General features: G+C 50.7%; 1 protein-coding gene across 6 annotated transcripts in view; it reads left to right on the top strand.

The window, feature by feature from the left end:
- Window positions 1–5,645: 5,645 nt before the first annotated feature.
- The window catches only part of TET1 (tet methylcytosine dioxygenase 1), an 80,564-nt gene continuing 78,837 nt past the window's right edge, over window positions 5,646–7,372 (top strand). For 2 of the 6 annotated variants that reach the window (XM_055719607.1, XM_055719605.1), the window contains exon 1: window positions 5,646–6,071. The gene's annotated coding sequence lies outside the window, so the exon portion shown is untranslated. Of the gene's footprint in view, window positions 6,072–6,830; window positions 7,053–7,372 lie in introns of those variants that run through there. The other 4 variants (XM_055719603.1, XM_005433445.4, XM_055719604.1 and 1 more) reach the window with 3 other exon arrangements.

The raw sequence follows: 7,372 nt of genomic DNA, 5'->3' as shown, positions 1-7,372 counted from the left end.
TTATGCCCTTCACAGAATTTCTCTGATGACTTCTCTTTTATGATCCATTCTTAAAAGTCATCAGCATTTTTAATGCTGGTTACACTCAGGTTACACTTGTGCCTGACACTATGTCATCCTTCCCTGGCAGATTGATGATAAACAGGGGAAGACATTAACGTCAAGGTACTCAAGAGCAGAGCTGCTAACGTGAAGACAAATAAAAGCAGGCAGGTAGCTTCATTAATAGCTGTAATTTGTTTCTGATATTTTTTGTTGTTGAGGATGCTTGCTTCTGTAAAGATATTTCAAATATTTATCAACTGAAATAAATATCAATGCTAAGGTTAGGTAAGCTATTCTCATGGCAGTTGTTACTGAACAGATTATTTTCAGTGCTCTTAAAATGCTGATGTACATCTAGCTCTGTTTTGAGACAGTTGTACAAATTATCCTGAAGTGTCATGTCTCTGGGCTATAGGCATAAGAAACATTTTACTTTACTTTTTTTACCCTTTACGCTTGCTTCTGGTGTCTACTAGTGAGCGATCCAAAATAATACCTGTGTAGTTGTCTGTTCATTTGCCCCAAACCATATCAAAAACCCCCAGAAGTACAGAACTTTTTGCACATGAGACTCAGGAATTTAAGAATTTTTTTCTTCTTCTTCTGCAACACAAATTACAGCTTGCAGATTAAAAATACTTAAGGAAATCACAATTCTTTGTCAATGTGGCATCCTGAGCTCTCTTTATCTCTGTTAGCAGGCAGACAACACAGCACTGCTTTCTGAGGGGAAACAAGTTAGGAGTCAAGGGTGACCACAACATGGATACATGGATAATATTCTCACCAACAGAGCACAGCCCTACCACAGAGCAGGCAGAGCTGGGTGCTGGGAAGAGGCTCCATCAACAGTCACACAAGGTCACAAAGCAAGCCCAGGGTTCATCTGGAGAGGCAAGTGAGGAACAACAGAAGATAAGGCCCAAAACAAGTCTGAGGTTCATCTAGCAGCCAGATCAAGACAAGAAACAAAACCAAAATTAGGACTCAAACCAACCACACTTATAACATTGCTTATACAGCAAGCAATTGCTTGGCCAAGGCCTCTGCTTAAATGTTGCTGCTGGGCCCATGGACCAGGTGTGTGGGTGGAGGCCCCAGATGAGACAGGTGAAGGCCATTAACACCTGTTGGCACCCTCTGTCCCCACCTGTAGGGTGTCAGGTGGGGTCTTTAAGGAACAGAAATGTTTGACTCTCTGAAGTCATTGAGATTGCAAATACAAGGTGCCAATTTTCTCTAGCTAAGCAGGCCTTTTCTGTTCTTCCAGGTGCAGGGAAGAGGTGTGCACTTTATGCCCTTTGGTATGTGGCTTACGACAAAAGTGCAGTAGACTTGAAGCTTCCAAAAATATTGGGTTGGTGCATGCAGTATTAGCCATGTCTTCTCAGATGTAGCGTTTACTGGCTGCAGTCATTCTGCACTCATGCTTTGTATTGCTCATGCACAATCATGCAGTGAAATAAGGGCCAAGATTTCCAATAAAAATAGAAACAAGACAAACTGCTGTCCACCACAGGTCAGGAATATCTGATTGGAAATACTTAAATAAATGCCATAGCCCTGTGTAATAGGTGTCAGAAGATGAAATCATAGTCCTTTCTGGCCTTAATTAACGTAAAATGGTATTAACACTTAAACTGTCTGTGTTCAGCGTGATTACAAATGTTAGCTTACTTTCAGTGCCAACCAGGCAGCTAGATAACTATCTACAGAACCAGGGCCAAGAAAGACTAAACGAGGAAGTCATTGTCAAAACCACAATTAGAATTCAAGAGTTTCTGCATTAAACTCATGTTGTTCAAGACTTTTCTCTTTCAGATACTGCCAACTAACAATGCTGTGGGTGATTTATCTCATCATCTGTATTACAAATACAAAGGCATTAACAGTGGTTGGCTTGTCTTCAGCAGGGTTCGCAGGCACAGCACCACATCAGTGCAGCATATAGCTTCCTGGGTCACATCTGGTCTGGGAGCAGGCCAGTCACTTTGTCACACTGCAGTTTGAGGTAACAAACATGAGGGAGGACTTGCAAGGTAGATGCTGTAATCTGTGCTTTGTAATTGCACAGGGAGCCAGCTCTAAAGTCTCAGCATCACGTTTCCACTACAAGGGAGGCAGGGCTAGCTGAGATAGGCCTGGTTAGATCCAATCTTTCCCTTACAAAGCAGCATAGGTGTCTCTGCAACGTAATTCCTAGAGCTTTTGGTTTGTGGAGGGCTTAACTTAGGTTCAGCATCAGTGACATGTCTAACCTTCCCTCACCTGGACTGATGCCATGCCTGCTGCAGAGACCTGATCCAGATAACTGCAGGACTGATTTAGGGACCATATACCTGAGTAGTTCTGTTGTCAGGGTCCTGAGGGCACTAATAGGTCTTAATGGACACAACCAGCTGCACCTGGGGCCCGCACCCACATCCTCTGTCCCCCGCCCAGGAGCTCTATTAAAGCACAGCCCTGGCTAAGCTGTGGGTCTTGGTGAGTTGGAGCTTTGTCTTTGTTCTGCTTAGTTATTATGGGCCCTGTTCAATTTATACTTGGAATGTGTTTAACTTTGCTTACCCATTGGGTTATAAGATTTGCTTCTGATTTGCAGATTGAGTTCTTAGTTCAGTTCCAGACCTGCCTCATCTCTTGAAAGCTGTTTTATTATCTGGACTGCTGGCTGAATCTGGATACCACCCTATGGCCTGTCCTGTTTACCTTGTGTGTGTACAGTGGGGTTGCGTGCTGGCTAGTGAGGTCCTTGTCCTGCTGGCTGTTGTGTGGGGCTCCCTATCCCTTGAGGAGCAGCTACCCCTTGCAGGTCTCTCATACTCCCCACAGACTCCGCTATTTTCTGTACTGCTTGCAATGTAGAACTACTTACAGGTTTGTGCACTGTGTTCTTTGCTACTGTGTTGTCTGGTTTTAATCATTCTGTAGCTATGTACTGATTTGCATGTTATTCTGGATAAAAACACAGGGATGGTAGCACTGTGCTAGGCCAAAGGTCCACCAGCTGAAAACTTTACCCTGAAGACCACGTATACAGGGAAGAAGGCTCGGGTCACATAGAGGGCTGTTTTTGCAACATGGTCTTCCAGCTTCCATTAACGTATAGTTAAAATAATACTTTTATGTTAAGTAGCTTTTAACTGTTTTTTCCCATTTTGCTTAAAAAAAATTAACCTATAAAGTTATTAGCATCTACATAGTGCTGTAGCAGTGAGTTTTATGGTTTGACAACACATTGCATGAAGAAGTAGCTGTCTTCTGTTCTGATGCGTCTGTTTGATAATTTGGCTTGATATCCTCTACTTTAGAGAAACTGTGTGTTCACTCTCTGATAACACTTTCTATCCTGCTCTGGTTTTTATAATATATTGGTTGGCATTTCACCCAGATTGCCTTCTTTCCAGGCTGAAAATATTGGTGTGTTTAGTTGGCCACCCTTGCTACATTTCCCTGTGGCTTTTGAAGTTCCACTTTGCACTTTTTTAAGCAGAACTGCATGTTATATTAAAGATGTGAGCAGACAATAGATCTGGACTAGATAATGATGGTGCAGTGATGTATCCTGTTCTGCTCTCCCCTTCTTTTGTAACGATTCCTAGTGCTCCACTTGAGCACACAGAACAGTTTCACGGAAGTATCTGTCACTGTACCAGGATCTCTGTTTTGAATGGTAATACTTAATTCAGGGGCTGTGACTTCCATGTTTCCCCCCACATGCCTCACTTTGCATTTTAGTGAAAGGATTTCATCCGCTATTTTGTTGCCCAGCCAGTCATTACTGGGAGATCTTTGTCCAAATGTTTATACCTAGCTTGTCTTGGTAGGCTGAGTATCTTAGTGTTGCTAGGAAAGATTGTCACCTGTTGCTCCATGCTTCCTGGGATATTTATTACTGATGAAAATGACCATGAGCATATATGTCTGTGGCGGTGAACATGGACAGTTGTTCTGTTCAAGTAATTCTTGTATGTTTCCTAGCCTTTAGCATGTCTTTAATGGAGCTGTGATTGTACATGTCAGTGTTTGGGTGCTCCCATTAACTTGCTTATTCTAACCCAGCTTTGGCCCTTATTGCTTGTTGCTTTCATCAGTTACTAATTTCTCAGAATGCATTTTATTCAAGCCCACAACTTCCAGTTTATTACTGTCTTCCCAAGAAAATACTCAGCTTCTGTGGGGCTTCATCTTACAGTTCCAGTTCCTTCTAATTTTGCTGTGTGCAGCACTTTGAGAACAATAGTTTTTTACTTTTCAAATAATCTATTATTTTAGCTTATGAAACTAGCTTGTGCTATCTCTTCTCTTAGCAGGGTAGATCTTTGGAATGACAGAAGTCTTGCTATCCAGGCCTCTAGAAAAGCAGTTTTCTCAGCAAACTTTCGGACTGATTAGGAGATAGTATGGTTACACCCAGCAAAGAGGACTCGTGCATTCCTAAACTTACCAGCCACTGAGAGGTGATCAGCCAAATGTTCAAAACTAGGTGTGTGTGGTGTTGGTTTCACCTTGTTGCATCTGAAATGTCTGTGAGCTTGGCTGAGATTCCCAGACCATATGTGTTTTTTCACTGCAGGGAGTATAAGTGGGAGGAGACAAGAGGATGGAGGTACAGATTGGTGAAGGCTACCTACCCACCGGCACTGAACCGCAGCCCTAACACTATGTGCAGATCTGTGCCACTGCTTCTCCTTTCCCACATGCCGATTGAAGTAGTTAGCAAAACACTGGCATTTAAAGCATCTTCACAGGAGTGGATGTGGACGGTGCTGCTTTCTTTTTATGCAGCAGAAAAGCCTTTCTGCAGGCTTGTATTTGGATGCGTTGGTTCACATTTTAAGTATTTTATACGACAGGAGCTAGAGACTTGATAATAATGAAGCTTTTTTGAAAGAGTACTGCATGGGTATATTGTTTTATAGATCCCATTTCCAACATCTGTTTTCCAGTCTGAAGAGATGTTAGACTTGATGGCCTGCTTTCCACTCTGACGGAAAGGCTGTAGTGATAGTGAGTAGTGTAAGAAGGCTGGACTGACTCTTCCTCTTCCTCTAACACTTTGCTCAGCCGGCTCCCTCTGGGAAGGAGCAGCAAATATTATCAGTGGCTTTTCATGGATGAGGTGGGGGATGGGGAGAGCAAGGCTGACTTTTTTTTTTTTTTCCTCCTTGCAGGAGGGAGAGGGTGGCTCAGCTGCCCTTCCTACTCTCGGCCAGCATCTTCCCCATGCTTCTGGGTGTGTGCTCTCCACTCGTGGACGGCCGGTCCCGGGTGGACGCCGGGGTGCGAGGGCCCTGCTGGACGGCACGTGTAAAGGGAAGGGAGTTTGCCCCAGCCCGCGGCGAACCCCTCGCCCGTCACCGCTGAGCAGGCTTTCCCTCCTCCAGCACAAAAACAAGGGATGATTTCAGAGGTGTCACCTCCGCTGCTGAGCGGGAGGTATGCGGCGTCAAACCGCAGCCTCTGCGAGTAACGGAATAATTCGCCTTTTCTCTTATTATCGTCATTTTATCTATTTTTGCTGTTGTTAAACAATCCCCGCCGTCACCAGCCTGGCACGCCAGCTGCGGCTCCCGGGGGGCAGGCGGGGAGAGGCGGCCGCCACCTTGGCTGTCCCCGGGGGCCGTGCCGGGCCAGCCCCAGTGCCGCCGCTGCCGGCTCGCCCCGCAGCGCGGAGGTGGGGTGGGGGCCGCGGCGAATCCCGCTCCAGCCGCGGGGATCCAGGGCGCGTTTTGCCGCCTGCCGGGAGGGCTCGGTGCGGCGAGCGCCCCGCCGAGCCGCCCCCTCCCCGCTCCCTCCCGGAGGGTCCGGCCAGGGGCGACGCGCGCCGCCGCCGCCGAGAGCACGTTTCGCGGCCCGGGGCTCCCTCTCCCGCGCCTGGGCTCGTCGCGCCATGGGAGCCGCCCGCCCGTGGGGGCCCGGGCCGTGAACCGCGCCTCGCCCCCTCCGAGTGCGGGGCGACAAGCCATGCCAGCATCGCCCCTTCCTGTGAGCTGGAGCTGCGGGCTGGCCGCGCCGCAGCTCTGGTACGTGTGTGGGACCGGTCCCGGGCTGCTGGGGGAGGGGGGGAGGGACGGAGACCCCTGCTTTCGGACCCCCTCCCTTTCCCCCCTCTCCCTATTTTTCCCTCCTTCCCCTCCCGCTTAGCTGCTTGGCTCGGTGCAAAGTTGAGCTGGGGGGGCAGGGGTACCTCCGCGGCCGGGCTCGGAGCCGTTCCGAGGCGGGGAGGGAGGCAGGCGGGCAGGCTGGGGGTTATTCATATGCAAAACGTAGTTTGTTGGCCGAAAGAGCAAAAAAGTCCGGTCTCCCTGGCTGTGCTGGAGCGTGTTTGCGCTGCAGCAGCCAGAGCCTGCCTGGAAAAACCCGCCAGGCGAGAGAAACTGCCTGCAGCCTCCGCGGAGGGCAGGGAACAATTAAAAGGGACCCTGCCCGGCAGCAGGGGCTCCCGGGCAGCCGGAACAACCCCGCAGCTGCCCTCCCCCGAAAAAAGCCCAGGCGAGCGAGGGCCGGGCGGCAACATCATCCTCCGGAGTGCCGGTGGCGTGCGGGGCCGGGGGGCGCACCCCCGGGGGCCGCTTACTGCTTTCGCCGCGGCAGAAGCCGGGCGCGTCCGGATGGGCGCCGCGGGTCCCCAGCGCTCCCGCTGCGGCCGGCCCCATTGTCTGCAGCCCCGGGGAGGGCTTCTGGGGTTGGGGGGGCACGGCCAGCGGCGGGGCCGGGCCACGAGGAGCCGCTGCCTCTCCCCTAGGCGGGCCCTGCCTGCCCCTGCCCCTTCCCTTCCCTTCCCCCCCGGGGTCCGCCTGCCTGCACTGACGGAGCCGGAGCCCGGCGGGGCGGCAGCCCCCGAGGTGCTCCCGGGGCGCTGAGCTCCTACCCAGCTGGTCTGGGAGCTGGGGAGAGGCGGCGGTGGTCTGCTGGCAGCTGGAGGTTTGGTGTTGGCGGGGATGGTCCCTGCCGTGCTCGAGATGGAGCCAGGGGAGAAGGATGCGGTTCACCGAATGGGATGGGTAAGGAGAAAGGAGCAGGCGGCCTGCCGGGAGGCAGGACGGGTTAACCTTACCGAGGCATGGCTGCTGGTGCCGGAGGGCGAGCGGCGCGCCGTGCTGGGTCCGCAGGCTGGGTTCGCAAAGGGCCCAGGCGCAGCGGTAGGCAAAGGAGTCGCGCCCGCCGTGTGCCCGGCCCGGCCTGCTGCACCCCAAAGATATTTAAAGAGCAACGTAGTCCGCATCACTTGTGTTTTGGCCTGTGCAGCAGCAGCCCGGCGTGGTGGGATGCTACTTCTTTAAGGAGGAGAGGGGAACATGCAAGTAGGCGTCTAGAGCGGGTC

The sequence above is a fragment of the Falco cherrug genome, chromosome 9, assembly GCF_023634085.1.
Source record: "Falco cherrug isolate bFalChe1 chromosome 9, bFalChe1.pri, whole genome shotgun sequence".
NCBI classification, from domain to species: Eukaryota; Metazoa; Chordata; class Aves; order Falconiformes; family Falconidae; genus Falco; species Falco cherrug.
The sequence above is the reverse complement of the archived record's forward strand: the minus strand, read 5'-3'. Positions and strand labels throughout refer to the sequence as shown.